The 17,960-nt window shown below is 36.6% G+C and overlaps 1 protein-coding gene across 2 annotated transcripts in view; it reads left to right on the forward strand.

The window, feature by feature from the left end:
- The first annotated feature begins 6,103 nt into the window (after nt 1–6,103).
- USP25 (ubiquitin specific peptidase 25) overlaps nt 6,104–17,960 on the forward strand; it is a 62,707-nt gene continuing 50,850 nt past the window's right edge. For both annotated transcript variants that reach the window (XM_031556633.1, XM_031556634.1), the window contains exons 1-2: nt 6,104–6,234; nt 11,606–11,768. The gene's annotated coding sequence lies outside the window, so the exon portion shown is untranslated. The remainder of the gene's footprint in view (nt 6,235–11,605; nt 11,769–17,960) is intronic.

Below are 17,960 nucleotides of genomic sequence, written 5' to 3' on the forward strand. Positions count from 1 at the left end.
ATTGTGCTGCATTGGCTCTTTCAAAAACTGATGGTGGTCACTCAGCTGAGCACTTAAGTTGCATTCAACATGGTAGGAGGTATAAAGAAAACTGTTTTTAGTTATTAGCTTATGTATCATTTCAGCAGTTGTGAAATGTGTGGAAAATGGTTTGCATAAATATTTAGTCTCTTTAAAAATCCAAGAGTGACTTGCACAGTCATTGATATTCAGGATACTTGCCTTTTTGCTTGTTCAAAACAGTATGTGCAAGCACCTGCAAGTGCAGCTTTTTCGTGTCTAATGATGCGTGCTTCATCTGATCCACTTGCAAAGGTGGTATTACTCTGCAATCTGTTAGAGAGCAGAAAGTGCTTAAATTGCAATATACATGGGAACAGCTTTTAATCTATGATCATTTTAATGTTCTCCTTAATTGTGTACATCCTAGGCACCCTACTTAAAACAAAAGAAATAGTAAAGTAGTACTTTCCAATATTTTCTCCTCTCTAGAAATTATTATGTGCATTAATTCAGTGAATTTCCATCTGTGGCTGCGCATTATAACTATTGCATTGCCAAACATATATCAATTTTCCTTCTTGTTGTTTGAAAAACTTGCAGAACCCAGGGTTAAAGGAAGCAGCAGAATAAAAAGAAGGCATAAGTATTGTCTTTGAATAAAGCGAGGTCAGGACAAATTCTCCTCCACTTTTCTTTCGAAAATTCAGGAATTTTTTGTTGAAAAAAATGAATTGCCCATTCTATAGGCAAGACAAAAAACTTGAAGCCCTTCCATAAGGACATCGTACAATTGTGAAATGCCACACACACCAATTCTAGAGAACTGTAGAATTAATTGATTCTAGGGACCTGTTTTTTTTTTTTTTTTTTTTTAATCTTCACGTTCCTTGTGCTGGTTTCAGAAAGTCATTCACTCAGCTGATGTTTATATAACCTGTTTCTTAATAGCTCTTGTGTTCTAGAGACTCTGAAAAGTTCAGAGCAGCACGTTCTGGTGTTTCACAGACCTTTTTGACGTCTAATATCTTACTTGATTTCCTCTTTTCCTTCAGATTTAGCACTTTTGCTTGTTGTGATATCTCCTGTGGAGATCAGAGTACAGTTTATCACTTTTGTCTTAGCTCAGATGTTTCATGGCTTGAGATGATAGATCTTGGTGTCCTGAGTTTCCTTAAATTAAGACGAAGAGCCCAAGTTTTCCAAACCATTGCCCACGTTCTTTGCCTAGTGCCATTTTTTTTGCTTCTCTTTATAGATCCTCTCTAATTATTCTTAAAATGCTGCACTCAGAACAAAAACCAAGACTGCAAATGAGTTCTTATAAAAAATGCAATAATTTGTCTAAATGTCTATATAAGTATTCTATTATATCTCAGTGCAACACTTCGTGTTTTCAATACTGTGATGATGTGAATTGCAAGGTGAAAGTTAGGAGCTGTAGCTCCTAAGTTCTTCTTGACATGAGTCCTAGTCAATCCCCATTCTGTAGCTATGTGTTTTACTGTTTCTGTGAGCAGAATTTTATACTATTTTATTCTATAACCATAGCCAACTTGGATATCACTGTGTCTTCATGACACTTCCATCTATTTCAGGGATTATTTGTGTCATCTCCTATTCAGGTTCCTGGTAATGTCTCCAACATGGTGTGGCAGGATACCCTGCTTTAAAATGTCAGGAGCCTTTTCAGGCTCTCTTTTCATCTTACTGATTCACTTGTTCCTTTGCACTGTGGCTATGTCTCTCTTTCCCATTTCTGCTGGTGTGAGAATCATCAGTTCACTGTGCTGTCATCCTGATAGTAAGGATGGAAGGAGCATCTGAGATGAAGAAATTGCTGTGAGACAGCAATGGTTCATATTTGCTACTCATTTCATAGATAGACAGTTTTTTGTCAGAGCTGTTTGGGTTGGCTAAGCCAGGGTGCTGTGTGTTCTTGCCCCATCCAGTTTTAACAGAAATTGGCCTGTACAAACAATTAAATTTCTTTAATCTTCTCTTAGGAACCTATGTCCATCATGATGCCTAATGTTGCGTAATAGACTGTAGAATGTATCTTGCTTAGCTCTGTAAGTGAAAATAAAGTAATCTCTATTTCTTACTTTTTCTTCTTACAACGACAGTGAATTGAAATTGCAGTCTTGCAGGATTTTTTACTTGGCACCTGCCTGTTGAACCCATCAGGCCTGTCCTTTCATTTTTCTCTCCCTGTGCTTGCAGTTGCATCACTGTCGTTTATTGCTTGTCCTCATGTTTAATTGCTACTCCAAACCTGTCCCTCATGCTGAGTTTCCCAGCCTACTTAAATTCAAAGTTTTTATTCTCAGTCTCCTCCTGGTGCAAGTAATAAGCCTATAAGACAATAATTATTTTAATGGCCTAGGCAATTACTAAGCAAGAAGCATTTATTTAAATTATGAAAAAACTTCCCAAGTAAGCAGAATGGCAAGGTTTTATCAAAAAGATTGATATATGTGTATATGGATGTGTGCATTTACTATATATGTATTTTTGTCACAAATCTCAACACACAGCTCAGCATTGCTTTGTATAATTATAAGCTGGCTTTATGGACCAGAAGTATACGTCATTATATAACACTTTTGTGGAACAAAAATACCTCACTTAATAGAACAGCTTATTAATTCTACATGCTAATTTGGTTTGGATAAACACCATAAATATGCTAAGCTGAACTGTTTTGATGTGCAGTTTTTCCTTTCATAAAGGTTCTTTTTTTTTTTTTTGAGAAGCAAACTGTCTTTGTTTGCTTAGTAGTTGTGGCTTGATTAAGAATGTTTGCATTTTCAAAGGTGGTGATTTACAGTAAGAAGTACCTTTATGAGTGTAAGCTGCTGAGAACTGAGGTGTTCTTTGGCCTCATGGAAAGGGGTAAACAAAATCAAGTTGAAAGCCCGGTGACTGAATTTGGCTTTCTTGTTGTTTTTCTTTATACTTTTATAAAATCTGTCCTTCGGACCAAATGATTATATAGGTTTAACTGCTGAAAACTGGACATGTTTTCACTAAATAAAATCTCTCTGTAAGAGTTCACAAAACATAAAGTTACTAAAACAGATCAACAGCAACAACAAGCCTGTGTGAATTTCAAATATTACAAGTACATGCGTGTAGTCTATAACTTGCTGATAAGGATGCAAACTGTGCTATTATGTAAACTGATTTTTTTTAAAAATTAATTATTTTTTTTAAAGAGGAGTTTAGTTTCAGATTGTTCCCCTTCTATTATGGCTTCTGTTGAGATATCTCTTGTTTACACTTTAGGATTCGAGTCATACTTGAGCTGTTGTAGCTTAATGAGTTACTGTGTCAGCTGAGATGTTGAAAAAGATCTTGAATGTGCCCCAAGAACAGCACACAAGCTGAAATATGTTAGCCTAAATCTCCATTTATTTTACATTTGCTACAATCTAAGAGCTTACATGCAGTAGGCTACCAAGGATCATCTGACACTGAGCTTATTTTTCTGTCTTAAGTTAACAGTAGGGAAATTCTGTGTGACATACAACAATTGCACTGATCACAGTAGTATCTGGCAGCAGATCTTTGCCATATTGTCTTTTTTTAATGCAAATCATGAACGCTCTATACACAAGACTAACATTTCTGGAGGGAATCCTCCTCCAATCCCTGCATGCCAAAGAAAACTGTTCCGTTGATTGACTTTCTGAAAGAAAGTGGAAGTCAGGGATTTGGGGCCTTAATGTTTAAAAGATATAATCTCTTTAATATGAATGCAACAATGTTTTTAGCACATAAGATTGTGGTATAAATTAATGAAGAGTGAGGAGCTGGGGAATTGCAAAGAAATTGGAAAAGTAATGGAAGCTGGAGTTGGTTTTGACCTTGCTAGATTTTCCTGTGTTGATTTTTATAACAGCGCGAGCTTTTGCAAAATATTCAGCTGTGTTATGTGTTGTGGAAAACACTGTCCATCTTCTTTATTGTTGTATAAAAGTTTCATCACTCTTACTTTAGAAAAGGTTAGCTAATAGATTCTTCTTCTTCATAAGCCCTGCTTCATCACCAGCATGGGTGCTTATTTCATGTTCGGTTGTGACCACTACTGTAACTCTTAGAAAAACAGGTATTCTCCAGTGGAATTCTTCAGTTCATGTGGAACTACCTGTGAATGTGTAGAAACTAGAATGTAAGCAGTGCATTTTAGAGCATAATAGGTAGCATCCGTAATCACAGGACACTATCATTGCTCTTGACCTTTCTATACTTGCTTCTGCTCATAGGTTGTAGAGCAAAGGAATGCTTGTATATGCCCCAGGTTGAGGTACTATTTTAGTCTGGATTGCTTTGTTCTCACCATGACAGCTCACATATCAAAACTCCTGTGGGTCTGACTTCTCTTGATGATTCCTGTAGTATTTAAGAAGGAGAAGTTCAGACATCTGAATTCAAGTATCCTTTTAACATGCTGGAATGTTTGAGCTGACTGTATAAACCGTAAGAACGAAATTATAAAGTGTGGTCTTAGTGTTTTTTCATACTTTCAGATTATGATAGATTTCATGGTTTAATTTGTAGGTAAGAGGGCTTTCTTTGCTCCCTAAGTGAAATTGATATTCAGTCATCATTGTTTGGGGGAAGAAAGGCCTAAGTTGAAACTAATTTTAAAGATGCTGCTGTTAACAGAAAAATTAATTTTCCAACTTCTCCTCAGTTTCAGCTTTCTGTGAGGACACGCCATCCCGTTTTCTATTAATGCACAATTATAATTTTTTGTGTCATGAGTTCAGTATGAGAAATGTCAGAGAAAATTAAGCATGGAGAAACAGTGCAAGCTGTCTATTCAGCCGGTTGATCCATCCAGGAAAAAAAATGATCTAAACAGAGAAGGTCTTTGGGAATTGATTCATCTCTTCATGATTAGCCATTGACTTTGAACAGGTTTCTCTTCCTCCTGTAGTCTTTCAACTTTTAACACTGAAACCCAAGGCTAGAGAGCAATCTCTTTTGTGGCTATTTAGATAAACTTTGGCCTTGAGTAGGGAAGGAAAACAGTAGGGTGCCAACTCCCTGTGTACCTCTGTCTGCCACCACACCTGAAAGTCACTTTTGCATTTTCCTCTCTCTTTCTGTCTGGATGACTTGCAAAAAGCAGTTTTTGGCCCTTGAAATCAGGGTAACTAATGACCTTGTTTTTTTTCTGAAGGCTTCCTACAGCTGACAGGCAATCCTCTTGGCCCTGACTGTGCTGAGAAGTGCCTCGGTGCCCAGCTGGGGAATGCCTGGTTTAGAGGTGTAATCTGGGCGGTAACGCTCGTTTTCATTCCGGAGGGGAAAACAAGCTTTTACCACTTCCAGGAAATGTTGTGCAGAAGGTGTAAGGATCTGATTCTTTAGTTAATCTGAACTGGAGAGGAGGTAAGAATAGTGTTGTTTTCAGTTTATTCCCTGGTTAGTAACCCATCCAGCATTCTGCGCTTTTCCAAGTATAGATCCTTTCTTTGATTTCTTTGTTTACTCTCTTGTTTTTCCCTGTTGAGAAGGATACTTCTGACAGAAATAAATTAGATTTAAATAAATTTAGAAAATGGATACATGGACAGAATAGACAGGAATTATGTTAGAAAGGAACTCTCCCACATGTGGTGAAACTGTGTATAAGTCCCAGTGTATGGAAACACTTGTAGAATTTGGGGCTTCTTCCTGTATTTTGGAAAAGCTAGGCACACATTCCTCTTAGAGAAGGAAACAGCTCAGGTATCATTTTTAAAGAGAAGGTGGTTTTCACCATATGTGACTTGGAAGAAACTGATCATGGTAGCTGAAGTAATACACTTAAGTGCATTTCTTTGAAAGGGCTTTCAGAAACAACAGGTATTTAAGTTTCATAAAACAGCGAGGAAGAATGACTGTTGACTGTCACGTCCTAATAAGAGCAAACTGAGCTGAGGTTTTCTTTGGTTTTGAGGTGGTTGGCATGGTTAGTTGTTGGAAGAGAGCAGACCACAGGAGGGGTGGACTCAAATATAGCTCAGCAGTCCTGGGGGTTTTGTCTCCTCTACAGTAAGACTTGCCTTTCATTCTGTTTCACGTTTAATTTTGAGAAAGATAGTTTTGCTTTTCAGATGTGATTGATCTCACTGGAGATGATAAAGATGATCTTCAGAGGGCAATTGCCTTGAGTTTGGAGGAATCAAACAGGGCATTCAGGGAGACTGGAATAACAGATGAGGAACAAGCCATTAGCAGGTAAACAAACAACTTATGTAAAGCAGAAATTAAATTAAAGAGTTGGAGATTGGCCTGTATTGCTTTTTTATTTCTTCTTAATTTAACAAAGAATAACTTGTTTGTTTTCACTTGTGCTACTTATATGCCTGGCTTCAGGATGTTGCTTTAATATATTGTATGTTCTAAACTGGAAAATAGTCTATTATGTGTGGGTTAGGAGTTAATAGTATGTTTATCATGTTGATGTATTTGTTTAAATTTTGAGGAAGTGAATGGAGATTGAGGGTATGTGGTCATATTTAAGTAGGACTTAAAAAGTTTCTCTTTTACATCAGCTAACATGCAATGAAAAACAGACAAAATAAAACATTTTTAAAAAGCTAATAAATACTCTACCCTGTTTGTTACACTGCTCATTTTATAGTAACATTTTCTTACCTCTGGTATGGCTGTGGCTTTGGGAGTGGGAGTTGTAATGCTATGGCTTGAGTACACTAAGAACAGCTGCTATATTTTTAGCCAATAAAGTATGATACTACTTTAACAAGTAGAATTTATTAGATTTATGTGAAGTTAATGTCTTGTTTTAAAGTTTTATGAACTTAACTTTTGCAGCTTTGGAATGATGAGAGTCTGCAAGTTAACCTTGAGTAAATTTTACAATGTCTTTGTATAGTGTGTATTTATATATAAATAGAGATATAATTATGAAATATTTGATACTTGGACTGAGTGTAAGGTTGTGTGTGAAGAGTGTTTTTTTTTTTCATCTGTGGCTGGCCTTGTTCTCTGGAAAAAGGGCAATGATTTGATCCTAGGGTTGGAAGATTAAGTACTGCTTGCTTGTTTAAAAAAAAAAAAAATTACATGGGGCAAATTTACCATGATAATTCTGTTCCTCAGTAGATTGTATTAGGCAGACAAAATGGTTAGCCATATTCTCAGAATTGGACTTAAATGGATAGAGTTATTCAGAGTCATTTTCATTTTCCTCTTGAAAAAATAATGCACTAATTCTGAGAATAAGCATTCCAACAAAGTGTGCCCTGATATTTGTGACAAAAAGCATATAGTTATTTGAATTTAGTGTTAGATATTTTTGGAAAGAAAAGTGGGATGAGAGAGATTTATATTCTCATTAATAATTGGAATAAATTTTAAAGGGTAGTTTTTTCAAGATATGCATGTGTTCAAGATAATGGAAAACATTCATTCCAGTTTTGAGCCAGAAATGCAGCTCTTATATGTTCCTTTTTGAAGGACAGAATTGTCATAATTAGGGACTTACGATTTAGCCAGACACTCAGAAATATGGACCTATTTCTGTACATGGAAGTCTTTTTTTTTTTTTAACCTGCCTAAGCTTTTGACTGCTTCTGCTGTTTGCTTCATGTGTGCCTAGAAGATCTGTTTTTTTTTTTCCTTTAGCCACTGTTATTCATTTCTCAGACTAAAAAGTCCTTTTTAGTCTTACCTGCTTACCCCACAACTAATTATTCAACTTAAATTATAGTGTGCTTTTTCTGTTTATAGAAGATTGTGAAGTAGCACGACTTCTTTTTCCACGCATAATGTACAAAAGCATGTAGATACTTTTCAGTTATAGAGAGAGAAAAATGTTGGTCTTTTATTTTGATGAAACTGTTAGAAAGGTCTATTTGGTGGCAAAATTGCAAACTGTGTGCCAGTTTAAGAGCTTGTTTCTACCAAAGGGTTTATGGAATACCACTTGTAACACATCTTCTATTCTTGCTGTAGTATTCTTTGGAGCATTTGTTGTACCAGTCCAGCTCCAAAAGCATACAAGAATACCCAGGAACAGGTTCAAAGCATGTCATGTCTTGAGAAAAGGGATGAGACTTCATTTCTGAATGGAAACATAGAGGAGTGTGAATGTGGGATTTTGGCAACATTAAGGTACTAGATCAATTCACTTACATGCCAGGGTACACCCTGAGTTGAAGGCAAATATTTCAAAATTGTACAAAAACAAGAAACAAATTTTTGCTCTGAACCATCAAATCAGTTTCATTAAGGGTAGAAGATTAGACTGTTCAAAAAAAATAATAGTAAGAAGAAAAAGATTTCCTAGTTAACACCCCACAGAAGAATGTTGGCATTCCAATAGAAAGCACAATATCTGTGCAGGACTTTGGAACACAAAAAGTAGAACAGCATGGTTGTAAACAAGTCAAACTGCAGCTATTTGTTGTTTTTTTTTTTTTTTCTCCATTTAGTTAAATAGAAACAGAAATCAAATAGGATCTCAGGAATATTTTTAATAATGCAGGATGCGTGCATACATAAATAATTTAGTTGTGGAGAAATTCGTTTCAAAGTTATTCACTCTGGTTTGGGAATCTGACTTTTGTTAAAGTTTCTGAGGGAGCCATAATGGAATTTCTTGAATTGTGTAATTAATGTTGTAATTCCTCTATGTAATTGCCTTGTGTTGCTTAATGAGGACAGATCTGATTACTATGTAGGTGTTAAGAGGAGTGCAGCTGAAATGTCCGAGCGTCCAAAAGCTGAACATCTTATACATGACGTGTTTAGAGCTACTTACTGTTCTCCTTTTAATCTCCAAGGGAACTTTGAATTTTCAGCGTATTTACACGTATGAAAAAGCCTTTCCTATTTGTATGGTTTTTCATGGATTGAAGGAGTTTGACGCTGGCCAGATGGGGCTTTACTGGGGAAGTCAGTAAGGTGATAGGAAGGAGAAATTAGCCGACATGTGCATTGTGCCTAGAGTAGCAACCTTGTAAAAATGAAAGCCTGTACTATGAGGGCATAAGGATGCATGCAATCCCTGAGCATTTTATTATTATTTTTTTGCATGGTCATGTAAACTGATGGGGACTCTGTACTGTGCATTGTCTGTACGAATAGAAGGTGGAACTTCTATCCGTGAGGACATGTGAGGGTTGAGGTTAAGTTTATAAGAGAGATACAGTCTTTTTGCTCAGTAGCCTGCTAGTGAACTTCTCTTCAGCATGCTTAGTGAGTTTCCTCAAAGTAGTTTGGCTGAACTTTTATCCCATGGACACATTTTGTCCTTGGTTTTCTGCATTATCTAGCTAGCCCCACGCAAATGACTCTGGAAATCAGCTTAGCTATACCTAGCTTGTTACTGAGAGAAATAAACACTGCTTTCAAGTCTCATGCAAAGCCTGGCATTAACTAACCCCCATCTGAAAGTTACCCTCTGAACACGATTCCAAAATTTGGCCCTGTGAAGTTAGAGACATACCATTTGTTGCACATAGTTGATGACTCTGCTGCTGGTGACAGCTGCTGTGATCTTTTATGGTTGTAGAGAGGGTATTTCAGCTGTTTGATGAATTGCTAAATCCTCGTGCTAGCTTTCTGTAAAGTTATTCATCTTGTTGAAGAGCAAAGCATGAATAAGATATTTTGTCAAGGTAGAATCTCAAATCAGGACTTCATTGTTTCGGTTTTAGTGAATGTTATTATAAAACAGAAGAAGCATATTTACTATACTGGGAAGTGCATTTATTGATGTAGCTTTTGAGCTGATCACCTGATTCCACTTGAATATGCTCACTTTTATTTCAGTTTGTATCATAGTTATCATTGTGGCCCCCCAAAAATTTGACGTTATAGAATGTACAGCAATTGCTTATTTTCTTTGAAGACAAATAATGTTTTAGGTAAACATGAGGAAAAATGGGAATCAGCTATGTTATTAAAATGTGAAATCAGATTTGAGGGGGATCTAGAACTGAGGAAATCCCTCAATTGCTATAATAATAAAAAATGTTAAAACATACAAGAAAGAGGTTACTGTTAGGATCATTTATCAATTGAATTGCCTAGTCTTAGTGCTCTGTAAGCAGTTTGAGAATATGTATGTTCAGAACTTTTATCTAGAAATATTATTGAAGTTGGAGGGAAAAGATGTTTGACTCTTTACATGCATTAGTATGGAAAGTATTTTGATCCTATTGAAAAATTATTCTGAATTTGTTTCAGTCTGTCAGTCATGTAGGCAGTTTTTAAGATCGCCTCGGTTTAGTTTAAACGAGAATTTGGATATTCTTACTGAAAGAGAAATTATTTTAAATACATAAGTCTTTTGATTTTAATATCCTCATCAAATAACTTTAACTCAAAGCAGAGAGATGCTGGCTGTCTGACACTTTTTGAATGAAGGATGTTTTTTTTGCCATGTTTTGTCAAGTTTTGTCCTTTCATGCTTAATTATTCTCGTATATCTTGCCAGATATCTTTTGCTAATTTCACAAGAACGTTGCTTTAAACAACAACAAAAAAATGTTACAGTTAGGAAACTGATGGCTGTGTAGTGTGAGCTTTTTCCTGCTCTTTTGCGTTTTCTATTACAGTTTATTATTTTTAATATCTGTTTTTAATAATACGTTCAAGTTGTTGTCCGTTGGGAACTTCAGTCAGAACCTAGCCTAAGCCTGTCCTTTCTTTGAGATTTAGTAAGCCCAGAACCAAAGAGGGCAATCCTTCAAGCTGCACAGACTATGTATGTGTTTGTTATACAGCTCCTGAAATGCTGTGCTTGCCAGACTTAGTAGTTCCTTAGCAGCTCAGTCTTTTGTGTATTGTTGGACGTGATCGTTAGGAATAGTAGCAGTGCTGATGTCTTCTGCCAGGGAACTTTGCTTAAGATTTTGAGACATTGTTTTAAGACCTGAATGTGTCTATTTCTGTCTTTCAATTTAGAATGCATAGTTACCACAAATTACCTTTAAGGCGCTTGTCTAAGGATGTGTGCTGATATGAAAATGCTTTATTAAGTGAAGCCTGAGTTTGGGAGCATAATGCCTATCAGATCTTGTCATGTAAAATAAGGGCATTCTGTAAATGTGGCTTATAAAGTAATTATTTGCTATGGAAAGCAATTAATGCTATGGCATAAAACTGGAAATAGGTTGTCCATTTTTTGAAATTTACCTAGGTAGCTTTTGTTTCCTGTCAGTAAAATAAATATTGATGACTTTGTGCTCTATGTACCAATGAAGCATTTATAAATGAAAGTGCAACAGTAATAGTACTGCCTGAAAGTTCTTCTTGACCATTATATTGAATCAGATTCTTAAATAATTAATGACTTACAAATATGGCCTATTGTATTGATAGTTCTTGTAGTAGACTCACTCACTCACTGCAATTACTTTTCCAGAACGTAACAATTATTGTAATATATCTAACTGTAAAATAGTGTTGTTTTTGAAGCCATAAGATTGTGTGTAAATCCACTTTCAAATCAAGTTCAGTACAATCAGTTATCAAATGATACAATTAAGATGGCTGTTTTAGTAAAGAAAGTGTTTTACTACATCTCTTTTTTTGCTTTGGCTCACTTTTTTTTTTCCCCTTCCTTCTGTTCCCAAAGAGTTCTAGAAGCCAGTATTGCAGAAAATAAAGCAAGTTTAAAGAGGACGCATCCAGAGGTATGGAGTGACTCTCCAAACCCTTATGATCGGAAGCGACAAGACAACTGTCCAGTGGGATTGAAGAATGTGGGAAATACGTGCTGGTTTAGTGCTGTCATTCAGGTAAGCACCACCTTTGATCAGCTCCTCATTGTATTTAACATGATGTGAGTTATCTTAAGGGAATAACTAGAGAGATCTATTTTCCTAAGAAGTTTAGGGCATTGTGTGAGACATTCTTGAGTACTACTTTATTTACTGCGCATCTTTACATGCTGAAGTTTATAAAGTACTACAGCATAACCAAGTAAGGCTTCAAATTGTGAGTTTTTAATGATTTTTTTATTAAAAAGTTGTTGAAGACAAGAAGTTGAATCTTTGAAGATATTGAGTGCCTGCAGCTCGTGCTGACATCAGTGACAACTGTGAATGCCAAAAAGCATGCAAATTGGATTAGGGATGAGGAACAGACTTTTTATATTAAAAGCAACGTATGCAAGGGATAGGAAAGTGGTGGCTGACTAGGTCAGGGAAATGAGGTGCTCTCAGTCATGGAGTGCTTACTAGCATAGCTATGTGGAAGTATAGTTAAGTAAGGACAGAAGAAGAAATAACTGGTAGAGAATTAAACTTGAGAAACGGGAAAGGGAAAGGTGTGATGTGGATGCCTCTGCATTTGTTTTGAGATTTATTACTTAATAGTCAGTATATGTGCTCTTCAGTCTATTTCTTTGTGCATGTATAGCTGGTTGCTGACTTGGAATAATTGTTTAGCTCAACTACCTATGTAGTTATCACCTATCTTGTTATCAGTTAGTTAGAAAAAAACTTCATCTTTTAAAAAGATATAATAGGTGAGTACAGATACTGCAACTTGTCTTGTGGAGTATAATGTTCTAGTATCATATGATGCATTTTTAAATCCATATATGTTTTTGTAGATACTTTCAAAATCAACCAAAACCACAAATATCTGTGGCTCAATCTGGAATTCAGTGTTTTTTATTTTTTATTTATTTACAGTAAGCAAATTCAGCATATTTTTTCTTACTATGATTTTCAGAGGAATCAAGTGAGATGCTTAATACCCATTTTTAATAGATCACTAACCTGCCGAAGCACTTCCAGTGAGTGAATTGTTTCTATAACAATGGGTGTTGCACTTCTGGCCAAATCTATTTAGATTAGTGTTCTGCCTGACACAAATGCATGCTCACAGAGAAATACAAACAGAATAATTTACTATTCTGCTCAAAAATCAAATCAGAACCTTCAGCTGCTTTAATCTTGGGAGATTGTTTCTTGATCCTTTGCAGTTTCGGTGGATAATGCCCCTGGATTTCTCTTTTATGCACTTGTCTCCCTTCAGCATTGCAGTCTTTTTTTGTTCACAGTGTCCTTTGTGTAGGAATTCTGTAGTGGTGCTTTGTACTACCTGAAGAACTGCCTCTTTTGTTTATGGATCTTGCTCTCACTAGCTTTTGCTGGTGACCTTCATGTCAGCCAGTAGACAAGACAAAAGTTGACTGCTGTTACATTTCTGAAGACTTCTGTCTTGTTTCTCTTTGGACAAGTTGTCTTTTTTTTTTCAAGGTGACTAGTGAATAATTGTCTATATAAAACGTGTTGTAAGCTCTATCAGCCTTCTTGTCCTTCTCCAGGTGTTCTCTAGCTCTAGTAGCTGTTTTGCTGAGGGACCAGAAAAGTTATCCAGAAGCTCTGGGGGGGATATGATTTTATTGAGTAGCACAGTGGATACAGGCTCTTCAGGATGGGCAAGCAAGGATGACGAGGCATGGCATTGCCTTCCTTGGGAAAAAGCAGTTCAAATGTGCATAGTGTTTATACTGGACAAGATAAACCTGTTAAGATGAGTTTGTTGATCAAAGAGAGGATCATAACAGACTAAACAGGGTGCCATCTTCACAGAGCACCTGATCTGGTTGAGAATATGGACAAAGCCTTACTTACAGGCAGTGAAGATTTGGAAATAAAGATGGGCTATGAAGAGTTTGGAAACATTGCCCAAGCATGAAAAGGTGTCATTGGGAAAGTGAAAACTCACTTAGGTTAGTTATCCTGTCAAAGGATATCTGTGATAAAAAGAGCTTTTTCTTTTTTCTTGTACTAAAGCTGAACCAGGAGAACTTCGGGCTATTCCTGAATATGTAAGTTGACTTAGTGATAGTAGGCTCATATAAGGTTGAGATATTCTGTGTCTGCTCTGCTTCACTTCACCAACAAGGTCTCTCAGCTCCCCGTGCCTAGCTGTGGGTGATGAATTATAAACAGTGGATGAGAACTGAGTCAGAGGTTACATGAAGCTAGCTGGGCCCATGTAAGTCCGTTGGATCCACTTAGCTCTGTTCAGTGGAGCTAAGAGAAGAGGGCAAAGTCTTAGCAAGGCTGCTGTCATTGAGAGTATGAGAAATTTCCAGTAACTGGAGAAAGGCAAAATTCTCAACCTTGGAGTGTTGGCATGGTCGGCCTTTGCTGACCGGTGAAAAGTTGGAGCTAGGCTTTTCACAGCAGTGCATGTTGGGAGGACTTAATGAAGTTCAGGAAGGCCAAGTGCAAATTCCTTTGCCTGAGTGGAGGCAATCCCTAACATTACTACAGTTTCAGTGATGACTAGGTTGAGAATAGTCCTCTAGAGAAGGAGTTGGGGTTACTGATGAACAAAATATTTGACATAAGCCTGCAGCCAGAAAGCCAATTGCATCCTGGATTGCATCAAAGGAATTGTAGACAGCAGGTTAAAGGAGGTGATTCTCCCCCTCTTTTGGGATAGGCTGCCAGTGTTGGAGTTTTTAGCTGAAAGAGAAAAAGGCTCCAGGGAGACCTTGTAGCGACCTTCCAGTGTGTAAAAGGGACCTACAAGAGAGGTAAGGAAGGACTCTTTAGCAGAATGTGTAGTTACAGGATAAGGAGTATTGGTTTTAAACTTAAAGGGAGTAGATTTAGATTATAGAAACTCTTTACTGTGAGAGTGGCGAGACACTGAAATGGATAGTTGAATAATAGTTAGCTTGGAGACCATAATTTTCTATAACATTCAGAGTTGTTTTCCACCATGTACCTCACTGTATATTTACATGTGTTGAATTTTGATATCTTACTGTCTAGTTACTCAGTCTCATATGATCCTTCTGTCAGTTCATAGAATCATCTATGTTTGAAAAGACTTAAGATCAAGTCCAACTGTTAACCTTGTGCTTCCTCTAAACCTTGTCTCTAAGCACCATAAGCACCACATTTATACATCTTTTAAATGCTTTCAAGGATGGTGATTCAACTATGTAGGTTGCTCTGAAAGCAGTGCCTCTTATTTCCATGGGAACTATGGCAGACAGAAAGAGAGCAAAAACACTATTTGATAGAAGAAATTCTCAGCTACAAAACACTATTTTATTTTTTTTTTTAAGGTAGTCACCATCACTAGCTGTGCATTTTTGTCAGTGATGAGCAGGAGCTGGCATGCTCTGCTCGTAAAAATCTGCATGGCTGTCTGTAATGTGGCTTGTCATTCAAGTCATTCTTGCCCTGCTGAAATGCATCATCCACTGCCTCACTGTGCTCACATCCATTATTTGGTCTTCATAAACGTTCAGTAAGTATTGATGAATTTTATTTGCTGCAATTCTTTCTGCATGGAGGAATCCGCCTTTGTTTCAGCAGCCTATTCCAATGCTTCGCAACCCTTTCACTGAAGACTTTTTTTTTTCCCTCCTATTCAGCCTAACCTCCCCTGGTGCAACCTGAGATAATTTCATCTTATCCCGTTGCTTATTGCAGTTGCGAAGAGACCGGCCCCCACCTTCTTGCAGCCTCTTTTGAGACAGTTACAGAGAGCAGCAATATCTCCCCTCAGCCTCTCTTTCTCTAGGCTAAACAACTCTAGTTCTCCCACCTGCTCCTCCTTTTCTCTAGACTCTTTACCAACTTCATTGCCTTTCTTTAGACATACTCCAGCACCTCAATGTTTCTCTTACGGTGAGGTTCCCAAACTGAAGAGATTTGAGAGGTAGCCTCATCAGAGCTAAGTATAGGGAGACTGTCTCTTCCCTAGTCCTGCTGATGTTGTTTCTGTATTTGTTCTCCTTTCCATCTCCCTCACCACCTAAGCGAGTTTTTTCCTGTTCTTAGACCTGTAAGTGTCTAATAAATTATCATGTTTGAATTTTCTGTTTTCCTGGGATCTTTTGAAACGTTACTCCTCTCTGTTCCTTTCCCTGTTCCCTCTCATTCATAGGTCTTTTTTTTTTTTTTCAGTAGCAGAAATGTCTTGGTGCTATTATAGAGGAGCATTTTATTTCAGTAAAGGTCTTTGCAGAGGTAATACGATTTGGCATTTTACCTTCTCTGTTATGGAATGTAAAATCTGATTACACAACAGTTCAGACTCTCAAGACTGCTGATTTTTTTTGTGAATTTCTATTTTCATAAAACATGTTCTTTCTTAATAGGAGACTGCAGATTTTTAAAGAAATATTTTAAAGGAAATTTGAATTTTAATTAGTCAACCATTGAGATAAGGACAAGAGGATAGGGAACATAAAAGCTCTAGACCTATGATCTCATGTTATTTATACCTGACATGGAACTTTGAAAATTGGTTATGAAGAGGACTAGCTAGTTCCTATGCTCATCATCCACATTATATGAATTGAGAATTATACTGGTTTGGCCCTAATTAGATCCATAGAATGTAATTCAAGTAAATCATTGAAAGATTTATAACTTCAATTGGTTGAAAGTTTAAGTTATTAATATTGTCTGTCAGCAAGAAGGACTTGTGTTTCAAACAGCCACCCCACGAAATTTAATGCATGTTAATTTAGAGCATTAGCTAATACCATATTTATTTATCCACAGGGACAAATTGACTCCTTGGGTTGCATTGACTGTGTAGAAATATTTTCAGGCTTTCTTTAGGAGTCTTTTGAAACTTGACACATCACAAAGGTCAACAATATCTAAATGTTAACTACTGTCAATCACAATGACATATTGTGTAATACAATCTAAAACTAAATTGCGAAGAAAAAGGATCCTTCTATTTCAGACCTGCTTGTTTAAAAAGGAATATGCTTTTGACATGTTGACAGTTTCCTTATGCAATGTATATTGTTTTTATAGCCACCAGTTAGATAACTTAGTGAAATGCAGCGTTCAGTGGCTTGTTGTATTTGCGTTAATAGCATGAAATACCTTAAAATACATTTGCAGTGAGTGACAGCAAACACTAACAAGTTTTAAACGTTTCTAGAAATACTGACTTTTATTTATGCGTTAAAGAAAGATGTGTACATGGAAGTCATTTTCTTTCTTAGGGAAAAGGGAAGTCACTCCAAAAACAAAACTTTATTTTCAACAGCTACGTTCAATATCTCTAGAATCAACGTTAATATTTTTCTTGAGTGTCTGTCCTGCTGTTGAAAACTTAATAATAACTTGAGTTGAGAGAATTGTGTTCAGGAAAATATATCAAAGCAAAACTGTATTAAAGCATGTTCAATTCTTTCTTATCTGCCAGTAAACTAATCAAGTCCCTAAACAATTTCCTCCATCCTTTTGGCTTTCAATAAACATAAATTTTTGAAGAATTAACCCGTACATACTTGATACTGTTTAGGTAGATGAATGTTTATTGAGCCTGTCCAACTGTCTCTTTTTTTTATTTTTTTTTTTATCGTCGTGCTAAGCATGAATGAATTGCTTGCAGGACTTAAGAAGTAGTAGTAGTAGAACTCATAGGATGCATGCTTTACTGAGAGTGTTGTCTTGCGGGCTTGCTTCTTGTGCACATTGTTGCCAAGATTGTGTATTTTAAGACACAATTTCCGTCATGTGTTAGATGTGTTTACCCTTTGAAAAAGGTGTCACAGCAGTTGTATCAAGTGGCTGACTGTTGAGTGAATGCCATGCAGTCAGTGCCCTAATACAAAGTTCTGATGGAAGGAAGAAAGGGTGTGTATGGAAGCACATGAAAATTGTGCTGTAGATGCTGTTCTATTTCTGTCATCCCTTGTCCCATATTTAAAGTAGTAGGTGCAGTGTTTATTTGGGACTCCCAACTTCCTGAGTGCTTATTTGGATCGTAGTTCCCCACGTTAGCAAATGAGTTATCTCAACGCGACAAGTGGGATTTGATGTCTCCGTGCCCTTTTCTATGGGAGCCTTTCAGAGTCTAGTTAGTCTTTCAAAAATATGACACTAATATATTTTTTCCCTCCTTTAAACTGCATAGCAAGTATTAATCTATAGTCCTTAAAAGCATAATTCTCCCTGGCTGCCCTTTAACTATTATTTTCA

The sequence above is a fragment of the Meleagris gallopavo genome, chromosome 1 (genome assembly GCF_000146605.3).
Source record: "Meleagris gallopavo isolate NT-WF06-2002-E0010 breed Aviagen turkey brand Nicholas breeding stock chromosome 1, Turkey_5.1, whole genome shotgun sequence".
In the NCBI taxonomy this organism is placed as follows: Eukaryota; Metazoa; Chordata; class Aves; order Galliformes; family Phasianidae; genus Meleagris; species Meleagris gallopavo.